Source organism: Brassica oleracea, unplaced genomic scaffold, assembly GCF_000695525.1.
Source record: "Brassica oleracea var. oleracea cultivar TO1000 unplaced genomic scaffold, BOL UnpScaffold01398, whole genome shotgun sequence".
In the NCBI taxonomy this organism is placed as follows: Eukaryota; Viridiplantae; Streptophyta; class Magnoliopsida; order Brassicales; family Brassicaceae; genus Brassica; species Brassica oleracea.
Window position 1 is genome coordinate 979 of NW_013617934.1, and position 11,345 is coordinate 12,323.

General features: G+C 35.4%; 2 pseudogenes; one reads left to right on the plus strand and one right to left on the minus strand.

Annotated features, from left to right (window-relative positions):
* Positions 1-493: 493 nt before the first annotated feature.
* LOC106321297 lies at positions 494-3,783 on the minus strand (annotated as a pseudogene).
* A 4,462-nt stretch (positions 3,784-8,245) lies between these two features.
* LOC106321298 lies at positions 8,246-11,340 on the plus strand (annotated as a pseudogene).
* The last annotated feature ends 5 nt before the right edge of the window (positions 11,341-11,345 follow it).

Sequence of the window (11,345 nt, forward strand, 5' to 3'; positions counted from 1 at the left end):
ATCCAACCATCACTGGTTGGAATCATAACATTGATTCCAACCAGCTCCCGTAGATTGCTTCAAGGAGATTGCTGTGTAAATGATATATGCTACCAAGAACAAAATTGTTGTTGAGCTGGTTGGAATCATAATTAATCGATGTTAAAACACCGCCTGTCAATGTTATGATTCCAACCAGTGATGGTTGGACCAGTTATCGATGTTAAAACCCCGCCTGTCAATGTTAAGATCGATCATTTTTTGGATGTCATCGATGATATAATCGTCCGAGATCTGGTTATCAGATTTTAATGGATCAATTTTCAGCAAACAAACAACCGAAAAAGCAAGATAATCAGATAATCACATTCCAGGTTATACCAAGCAATATTTCATTATTATCCACAAAAGTAACTCACTTGGGAAATTATTAACTCGACAAAGCGTCATATTTTCCAGCAAAACACTTGGTACAACGCAATCACTGAACGGCACGACAATCCTTATTTCAATATCACCCCCCAAACCCCTCATCTCTCAACTTCCTCACAAAGAGTTCATACACCAGATCCGGAGGTAAATCATGGGGGACTCCAAGGTTTTCAATGTCCCACCAGATTATGATCTTCAACATGTTGATGAAGGTCCTCATCCCCACTGTATTCCCCTCCATAGAAGCGTTCGCAGCCTCCATCTCAACTTTCGCAGCCTCCATCTTAGATATCGCAGCCTCCATCTCAGCTTTCGCAGCCTCCATCACAGCATTCGCAGCCTCCATCTCGTCTTCACCTTTCTTAGTAAGAATAAAAAGCAAGAATCGGAGAATAGGGTAGAATGATGAAATGAACCCTAAACCCAAGACTATATATCTTTAGGGCTGTTAATGGGCTGGAAAATGTACGCAAATGTGTATATTTTCTTTTGTCGATAATGTATTAAGTTTATAACAGTATATCAAAAAAAAAAAAGTAATATTAGCAAATGAAATTGGAACTAAATTTAAATAAATAAATAAACAAAATATCACAAACCAATTTATATATCACAAAGTATAATAATATACACATAAAAATAGTTAATATATTCAAATTGACAGATCCATGAAATCACATCCAGATATCACGATCTTAGATTTGTAATTGTAACACATTGGCTACGAATGGCAAGCAGATCAGAAAAACGCAGATCAAATATATAATGCAGATCAAGCAGAACAAATGCAGATCAAGCAGAATAAATGCAGATCAAACTCGTTTAACTAATTTATCGAATTAGCTTATTTAACTGAATACTAAACAACAAATTTATTAAATTAAATATTTAAAATTACAAATTATTATATAAAAATTAATTATTATTTTTATTAAATAACAATAAAATTAAAACATTAAAAAGTACAATTACAACAAACAAATCAACATGAAACATTTTTATTTGCCCATAATGTATTTGCAATCATTTCTCTAACGTTTGCCATGAAATTTCCTTGTGCTGTCTCCGCTTCTTCCATATCATTTTGTTCAGCCGTAGATGTAGCATTCGGAATCTCTGTATGTGTCATTGTATCAGCAAAATCTTCATCAGAAAAATTTGAAATTCTAATAAAATTATGTAATCCCATTGTTGCTGTTACCACTCTTTTCTGAACATGAATATCATATCTCGGAAATTCACAAAGAATCCTCCATTTCTTCTTCCAAACTCCAAATGTCCTCTCAATAACAGAACGCAAAGATACATGATATCGATTAAATAACTCTTGTTTGTTTCTCGGAGGTGGACCACTTTCGAACTGTGACATATGATACCTCACAACCCCATTTAGTGAAGACCTATAGGGAGCCAAAAAGCCTTGTTTGTTTGGATAGCCAGAGTCAACGAGATAGTACTTATCGACTGGAGGTAAAGGAAAACTAGAATCATTGTCTTGCGCCATTGTGAGAACTGATGTATCATGACATGAACCTGGTGCTCCATTCCAAACATATGTGAATAACATATTCAAATCACATATCGCCATTATGTTAAACGATGTAATATTGTGTCGATTCCAATACATTCCTTGAACTTCAGGCTTCACTTTAACGCAAACATGAACTCCATCCATAGCTCCAACAAAACCACTAAAATAAGGCCAATATCTCTCATCCATTAGTAGTCGTTCTGGAACCCGTCTTAGTTCTTGTGTTGTTGGAGTCTTGATATAGTCACAAGCAAGAAATTCAGTCGCTCGAAGCACTTCAAAAAAATTTCGCTTCACTGTCTCTTGCGTTCGTCCAAATCGTAATCCAACATTTCTTTGAACTTCGTTATGCCCACATATCGTTAGAAACATGGCCACACTCTCTTAAATGCTTACATTTAATGTTGATTGTAAGCCATAAACCGTTTGCAATTTCTCACACAATGTGCAAAACGCGCCAAGGGACATTCGTAATAGCTGAAGACAAGCAGCATTATCTTCTTGTAATCGATCCCAAATATTTCTCCATCCCAAACCACCATCAGTTTGAGCTGGTCTTCTTTCAAAATATCGATTGTAATAACTTAATGATGGTTGAATGATTAACTCTTCAAACTGCTCATTTTCCAAATTCCACAACTCAATTCGCTCTTCATAATTTAGATTTTGAACACCATGTGCTCGTAACTGACATATACGAAATGCCTGCAATTTTAAAAATATGAGGTAAGATTTAAATAAGAGTTTTAAAAACTCATTGAATATTAAATAAACTTTTAAGCACAAAAAATAACTAAAATCAAATTGAGAAGTTCTTTATAATACTTAATAGATATGACAAAAACATAAAATGAAACATAACATAATTATTAATAGCAAACAACACGAAACTAATCTTCATCCTCAGATTCACTTTGATGACTTTCATTTAAATTTGGTCCTTGTTTCTTTCCCCAGATATTGAATAATCCTCCTCTTCTGCGGGATCTTGGACGCAGTTGTTGTAAACTTTGGCGTTGAAATTCTCTAAAACCATCCATCGTATCTGTTAGAGTTGTCTGAAAAGATTGTTTTTTCCGACTTCCTCGTGAACTGGTCCTTGCAGAGGCTCGTGAACTTCCACCAACTCTAGTTGCACCACTTTCACGTCTTGTTCTTCCTTGTTGTTGACCTCTGGAAGCATTATTCTGAAACGAAAGCTCGGGTGGAGAACTTTGGCGGATGGGTTCACGACTAAACTCACTAGAAGGTCGTGTTTGATCACTAATGTTAACACGATACACCTCTTCACTTTTTTGTGTCTCTGGAACTTGAGTTTGTGGCATATCATCAGCAAATGTTTCTGAATCCATATGACTTTCATCATTAGCTAGGCCCTCGTTCATCATCTCTTCTCTTCTTTGGTTCACAGAGTATTGAGATTGCGAACAGACATCATATAATTTGAAACACCGTTGCATAATATCCCAAAACTCTGGTGGTTTTCGCTTAAATGATTTTATAATCCTACAAACCTATCAACAAAGTTTTGTAGTTTTGTGTTATAAAAATATATATTAAAATATATTTAGTATATTTTGGGTGTGGTAAAGATTAAAATTACTTACTTCACGATCTTTCCACCACGAATCAGATGCAGAAATTACAGATGTAACCGGATCAACTGAGATACCCGTAGAGTTTTGCATAAGCCCCGTATACTTCTTGTACTTTCTTTTCATTTGATCAAGTTTTTCTCTGAAGAACTTATAGTTTATATCAAGATTAAATTCTTGGTTGAACTTGTCAACTATAAACTTTTTACCAAGTGGTGACGGATCTTTTAGACGATAATAATTCATAGCAAGTGCTTGGTCGTATAACTCAAGAAATATCCGTTCTCGTCTATGATCCCATTTCAAATATTCTTCACTCTAAAATTTTTAAAAAATAAAAATATATTATTCACTAATTTCTAACAAAACTACTAAATTTAAATTTTAAATATAATAGTAAATATTTTACCCGTGTTGATGTTTCCGTATGACGTGTACTGGAGTTCACGTTTTGTCCACAGTTAGACGCCATATCTACACATTTGAAAATGATATTAGTTTTCTTACATAATCAAATTTTTATTCTAAACAGTTATGTTATTTATATGAATAATTAAAAAAATAACTTTAATGAGCTCTATTACATAAGATATAAAAATATTCAACTCGTAAAAATACATTTGAATTAAATACAAGATATAAATCATGTTTCTGTTATAATATATTTGTAGAAACTAAGTAAGTCTAACATAATATTATCCAGCATAAATTTCAAGTTTTGTATACATATTAACGTTTTTATAATTCACTAAGGAAAACAAATTATGTACCATAAGTTTTCAATTATTATAATAAATATAGATATAGAAGACAACTTGAAAAAATAAAACAACTGGTAATATAATTAGTTTACTTGTATTTTCTGATAACAAATTTTAAACATAAAGTAGATGGAACTATATATAGAAATAAATCATATCAACTGTGTATCGAGTCCGTCAATAACTACAAATAATTAAATTATATTTCTAGCAAGTTATTGTTTTTTTGCCAAAAATACATTTGTGTTCTTCTAATTTCATGTAGTGAAGGTCAACGTGTTTTCCTTTTATAGAGACATATGTATTAAATGAACAAACTGAATAACGTAAATATATATTTGGTAACATAAATTAAAAAACAATCACACCTACTATACGCTTTTACAACAATGAACTTACACAAAATTAATAATATCTTAAACTATAATCAGTGGTTGCAGAAGAAACGCATGCTAACTACTGAAAAAATAAAATAAAAATTAATTAAACACAAAATTAAAACGCATGCATGTGTTATAGTACATTTAAAATGAAAAAAAATTATTATTTCATAGTTTCAAAATATTAATTAATTATATCAGTAATTATTTTAATATATAAATATATTAAACGAGAATACATGAAATATCAATAACATGAATAAATTCATTACACTAATAATTATTTAATATAAGTAGATGATTAAAATGCATGCAAATTGTATCATATATTTTTTAAAGAATTAGTTAATTCATTTCTAAGTATTATTGAGTATACATTTTGACTTATTTTTAACAAATTAAAATTATCAAAATAAAATTGTAGCTTAATTTTTGATTGTTTTTATGGATATAAATGTATGAGACAATATGAAATATGAATTTTAACTTATTTTTAAACAAATTTAAATTTTCATAACTCATTAAAGAAACAAAATGAAAATATACCTTGATTTCTTAATTGTTTTAGTGGATATAAATGGATGAGACAACCTATAAAATAGGAAAAACTAGTTAAACACAATACAAAAATTCATCATAAACTTTCATATAAAACGAAAAATTAAAAAAAAAAACTTACCTGTATAGAGGATTGTTTGATTTGTGAAAGAATGAAATGAGATAGTTGTAGGATTTATAGACAAAACAAAAAAATAAAAAAAATAAAAAAAGAAAGTAATAATCACATGCATTGGCCCACTGCTCTCCACCAACTGTATTTTTCTTATTTTGTGCAGGACAGCCTTTTTATCACATATATTCTTCTGCATGCAGTGGTATGTATTTTTTATTATTATAATTTGTTCTACAATTTTTTTTTTGATTGGACTTCAGTTGCAGAGCAATCTGCATGCAATTTTCTCCTGCATTTATCCTGTGTTTCTCCTGCCACTCATTCAAAAGCCATTAACTAAACTAAACTAAGCCTATAAACAAAAGGTAAAATATAAAAACTATATCATAAACTCAAATGAATGCTCAACCAAATCATCGCACCAATTATCGATTGCAGATCCGTGCCACTAATATATACAATCAAATTGATTGATCCGTGACATCAGATTCATATATCACACTATTAGATTTGTAATCGAAAATAGATATAGAGAGGTTAACTAAACTAGCCTTATGACCAAACATAAAAGAATGAAACTAACATGAGTGTGGTCAATCAAATCATCGCCCCAATTACCGGATTGCAAATCCGTGCCAACAATATATACAATCCAATTATCAGATCCGGTGATACTGGCCACCAATATGTACAAATAAATAGCCAGTATCCAGATCTCTTGGGAAATATAAAGACACTAATATGAAGACTTGATGAACTCGTATAAGGGCGTCCATAAAAAAATATAAGATTGGTTTCGATTCATCCTGAATCGGAACAGATTTAGTTTTAAAAAATAAAATATAAAACACTAATATGAAGACACTAATGATGATAGAAAAGGGCGTTCATAAAAAAAGGATAGCGTTCGTAAACTGGTATACGAAGGAGAGAGAGGTTTTTTTTTGAGCAACTGGAGAGAGATGATTATTATAAAACAAAACAAAACAAGTTATGAACTGAAACTCTAGCGGAATGGGACGTTTATAAATACTAGTGAGAGATTAGGTTAAGGGCAATCAGACAGTTAATAATTACTGTTAATTCGCCAGATGTCACACATTCAATTAATCAATTAAATATATCTACTTACCATTATTAAATATATATATATATATATATATATATAATTTTTTTTTCAAAAGTGAAACGCACCGTTTTGCTAAAAGGTGATTTTGGCGATTCTGAGGCGATTCTATGTTTCTGAGCGTAATCTTCACGGAGATCACTACCGGAGCAAGATCAAGGTCTCCGATGGGAGATCGGGATCCACCGGAGTCGTCTTTGGAGAGAGATCGAGGTACTAAGGGTTCAAACATGGAGTATCGTGACATTCTGAGATCAACAAAATCGGGGGATCAAGTTAATACGGGGGATCAGAGTGGTAATCAACCTTCTCCTCCGATTGTGGAAGGTGCTAAGCAAGGATCGTGGGTTAAAGCTGTTCAAGGAAAGAAAGTTCTGAAGAGGTATGAAATGGATATACAGATGAAGGATGGAGTTGGATCAGTAACGGTACCGGAAGAAGTCTTCAAGGATTCTGAACCTCTTTGGGAAGATTTCCTCATCGGTAGATTTCTGGATAAGGCTCCGCATATAGCGAAAGTTCATGCGATAGTCAACAAGATCTGGGCGCTGAGTGACAAAACGCAAATGATTGATGTCTATGAAATCAACTCAACAACTATGAAGTTCAAAATAAGCAACCCGATTACGAGGAACATAATCATAAGAAGAGCGATGTGGAACATTGCAGAAATTCCGGTAGTCATGGCTAAGTGGTCACCATTGACAGAAGATATCAAGCAGGAAACTCACTCAATTTCGTTGTGGGTTCATATGCGAAATGTACCAATGGATATGTTTTCATGGTAAGGGCTTAGTTTTGTCTCAAGCCCTGTTGGAGTACCAGTGAGACTACATCCGGAGACAGAGCAGTGTTTGAACTTAAAAATTGCAAAAGTATTTGTGAAGGTCGATTTGTCAAAGGAGATACCAAGGTCGATGAAATATACATTTCAGGGAAAGGAGACATTGGTGGAATACATCTATCCTTGGCTGCCAGCTAAATGTACCTGTTGTGGGAAATGGGGTCACACTGCAAAAGTTTGCAGGGGCAAAAGATTTGTGGAGGAAGGGATATTGGGTAATACATATATTGAGATTGGAAATGAGGAACAAATAAGGAGAGGAGGTACTAAGGAAAGGTCAGTTAATGAAGAGATTGGGACAGGGGAAGTTTCAGTAAGTGGCTTAGCGGCTAAAGAGATGAGTTCAGTCATTGGGTTAGAGAATTCATCAGTAGTTGGGTCAGTGGTTGGTTCAGTTGGAGATCTTGGAACTGGGATAGCTGGAGCAGTGGTATGTTCAGATGTTGATTCAGTTTCAGTGGGAGGTTTGGGAAAAGGATTAGTGGTAGAGACAGTGGAGATTATTAAAGGGTCAGGAAAAGGGAATTTACAGTCAGAGGGTGAAAAAGGTTGGGTGGAGATGTCTCCAGGGAAAACATGTCGCACACCAGCAAAGAGCAATCAACTAAAGTTTGGACAGGTCTCAATCCTATCCAAATCAAGGTTCTCGGTACTAAGTATTGATGAAGAGGAAGATGGTATAACAGGGAATGAGGAGATTGATAATGGAGAAAATGAAGAAGAGGAAAAGAACACAGAGGAAGATAAGGATTTGGAATTGGAGCAAACAATATCACAAAAGGAAGAAGAAAGGGTTAATGGAAGACAGTATTTGCCGAGAGGTTCTAAAAATAAGCACAAATATCTGAAGGATGTGGTTGTTCAGAGAGCAAGGGACGAGGGCCCTGGTGATCTGAATAAAAAGAAGAAACCCCGCAATGGTCAATGACATGGTTCTTCTGGAATATGCGCGGCTTTAATAAAACAACTAAGAATTCAGTGGTTCGGGATTGGATAAGAAGTCAGCCGTTGCATTTTGGAGGGTTAATAGAAACAAGAGTGAAGGAGGGAAAGGCAGGAAGTATAGTTAATTATGTTTTTCACAACTGGTCGTTTATGGCAAATTATGAGCATAATCAACTTGGGCGTATCTGGGTAGTATGGGATCAATCAGTGAGAATGACTCCAGTCTACAAAAGCAGTCAACTAATTACTTGTTCGGTGCTTCTTGAAGCAAGAACAGAGGAAATTATTTGCTCTTTTGTATATGTTTTGAATACTATGGAGGAAAGAAGAGTTTTATGGGAGGAGTTGAGAAATCACAAGGATGCAGCGATGTTTAGAGATAAACAATGGCTAGTCTTTGGAGATTTCAATGAGATATTGAATGGAAGTGAGCATTCAGGATATGAGAACAACCCAAATGTAACAACGGGAATGAGGGAATTTCAAGACATTACAAGATATTGCTCTCTCACGGATATGAGCTCGCATGGACCTCCTTTCACTTGGTGTAATAAAAGAGAGGAAGGGCTAATCTGCAAAAGACTTGATAGAGTGTTAATAAATGACGTTGCTATGCATGGATTGGCAAATGCATATAGTGTCTTCGAGGCTGGAGGTTGTTCGGATCACCTCAGATGTAGATTTCAATTGGAGGAAGTGGTTCAAAGGAAGAGGAGACCTTTCAAGTTTACAAATGTTATAGCTACTATGGAAGAATTTCATCCTACAGTGGAGGAGTACTGGAAGGAAACAGAGAAATTATTTCATTCTACATCAGCTATGTTCCGGTTGGGTAAAAAATTGAAAGGATTAAAGCCGGCTCTAAGGGCTTTGAGCAAGGAGAAGCTGGGGCAACTACCAAAGAGGACAAAAGAAGCTTATTTGGTCTTGTGTGAGAAGCAGAAAGAAACTCTGGAAAGACCATCGTCAGAAGCCATTAGAGAAGAAAGTGAAGCATTGGAAAGATGGCAAAGGCTAGCTGATTTGGAGGAGGAGTTTTATAAACAAAATCCAAGATGCACTGGATGGAGGTGGGGGATAGAAACAATAGATTTTTCCACAATGCAGCTAAAATAAGAGAAATTCGTAATGCTATTAGAGAGGTACAATGCCCGGATGGTAGTGTGGTGACAACGGAGGAAGATATTAAAAAAGAAGCATAAAGGTTTTTCTCAGAACTACTAACCTTTAGACCTCCAGACTACGAAGAGCCTAGTGTGGAAAGACTGCAAAGCCTTCTACAATTCAGATGTAGTGAAGAAGATCAAGAGAAGTTGATAAGTGAAGTCACAGCAGAGGAAGTCAAGGCAGTTACATTCAAAATGTCATCAAATAAATCCCCTGGGCCTGATGGCTATACTGTAGAATTCTTCAAGCCAGCTTGGCCAATCATCGGTGAAGATGTAGTTGTAGCAGTGCAATCATTTTTCATCAAAGGTTTTCTCCCTAAAGGTATAAATTCAACAATACTGGCGCTCATACCTAAGAAGGAAACTGCGAAGGAGATGAAAGATTATAGACCGATATCATGCTGCAACGTTTTATACAAGGTGATATCCAAACTGCTAGCAAATCGGCTTAAGGACATCATGCCACAGTTCATCGCCAACAATCAGTCTGCTTTCGTAAAAGACAGATTGCTGATGGAGAATCTATTACTAGCAACTGAATTGGTGAAAGACTATCACAAAACAGAGATATCAGCTAGATGCGCTATGAAGATTGATATTTCCAAGGCCTTTGATTCCGTTCAATGACCTTTTCTCCTCGCTACACTAGAAGCTCTTGGGTTTCCGGCGAAATATATACACTGGATTAGACTGTGTATCTCCACGGCATCTTTCTCTATTCAAGTTAATGGGGAATTGGCAGGCTATTTTAACAGCAAAAGAGGATTGAGGCAAGGTTGTGCATTATCACCATCTCTGTTTGTGATATGTATGAATGTTTTATCCAAGCTACTGGACAAAGCAGCATCTGAGAGACTGATTGGTTATCACCCGAAATGTAAAAATGTTTCTCTGACGCATTTGTGTTTTGCGGATGACATAATGGTTTTCTCAGATGGAAAGAAGAGATCAGTTGAAGGTATACTACAAGTATTTGAAGAATTTGCCAAGATATCAGGGTTGAAGATCAGTCTTGAGAAATCCACACTGTACATGGCTGGTATTACGCAAGAGAATCAGAGGGCCATCCTGATGAATTTTCCCTTTGCAGCAGGACAGCTTCCGGTGAGGTATCTAGGTCTGCCCCTTCTTACTCGGAAGATGACAGTTGCTGATTACACACCATTGATGGAAAAAGTCAGGACGAGAATGTGTAACTGGAATGGAAGGTTCTTATCATACGCAGGTCGACTCCAACTAATCCAATCAGTGATAATGAGTTTGACAAATTTCTGGCTTACAGCTTTCAGAATGCCTAAGAAATGTCTGGGAGAAATAGAGAAAATGTGTGCTGCTTTTCTATGGTCGGGTCCTGAGATGAACACAAAGAAGTCGAAAATTAGTTGGGTAGAGGTGTGCAAGAAGAAAACTGAAGGAGGCCTCTGGGTAAGACCTCTGACTGAGGTAAATGATGTAGCTTGTCTCAAGCTAGTATGGAGGATTCTCTCAGGCACGAGCTCGCTGTGGGTTAAATGGATTCAGATATACCTGATACGCAAAGGATCGTTTTGGGCAGTCAGAGAAAGCACAACAATTGGTTCCTGGATGTGGAGAAAAATTCTTAAAGAAAGGGCAGTTGCAAGGGATTTTCACAGAATGGAGGTCAAGAATGGTGAAGCTACCTCTTTTTGGTATGATAAATGGAGCTCTATAGGATGTTTATGGGAGCTACTAGGAGTACGAGGTTTCATTGATTTGGGAATATCAGCCACTTCAACTATGGCAGAAGCAATGCGTAATCATAGAAGGAGACGTCACCGTCAAGTAAAAAATGAGAATCACCAGACAGAAGACATAGCGCTATGGAAAAGTAAGGCTGGGACCTACAAATCAGCTTTCTCATCAAGGAACACATGGATAGAGATAAGGAA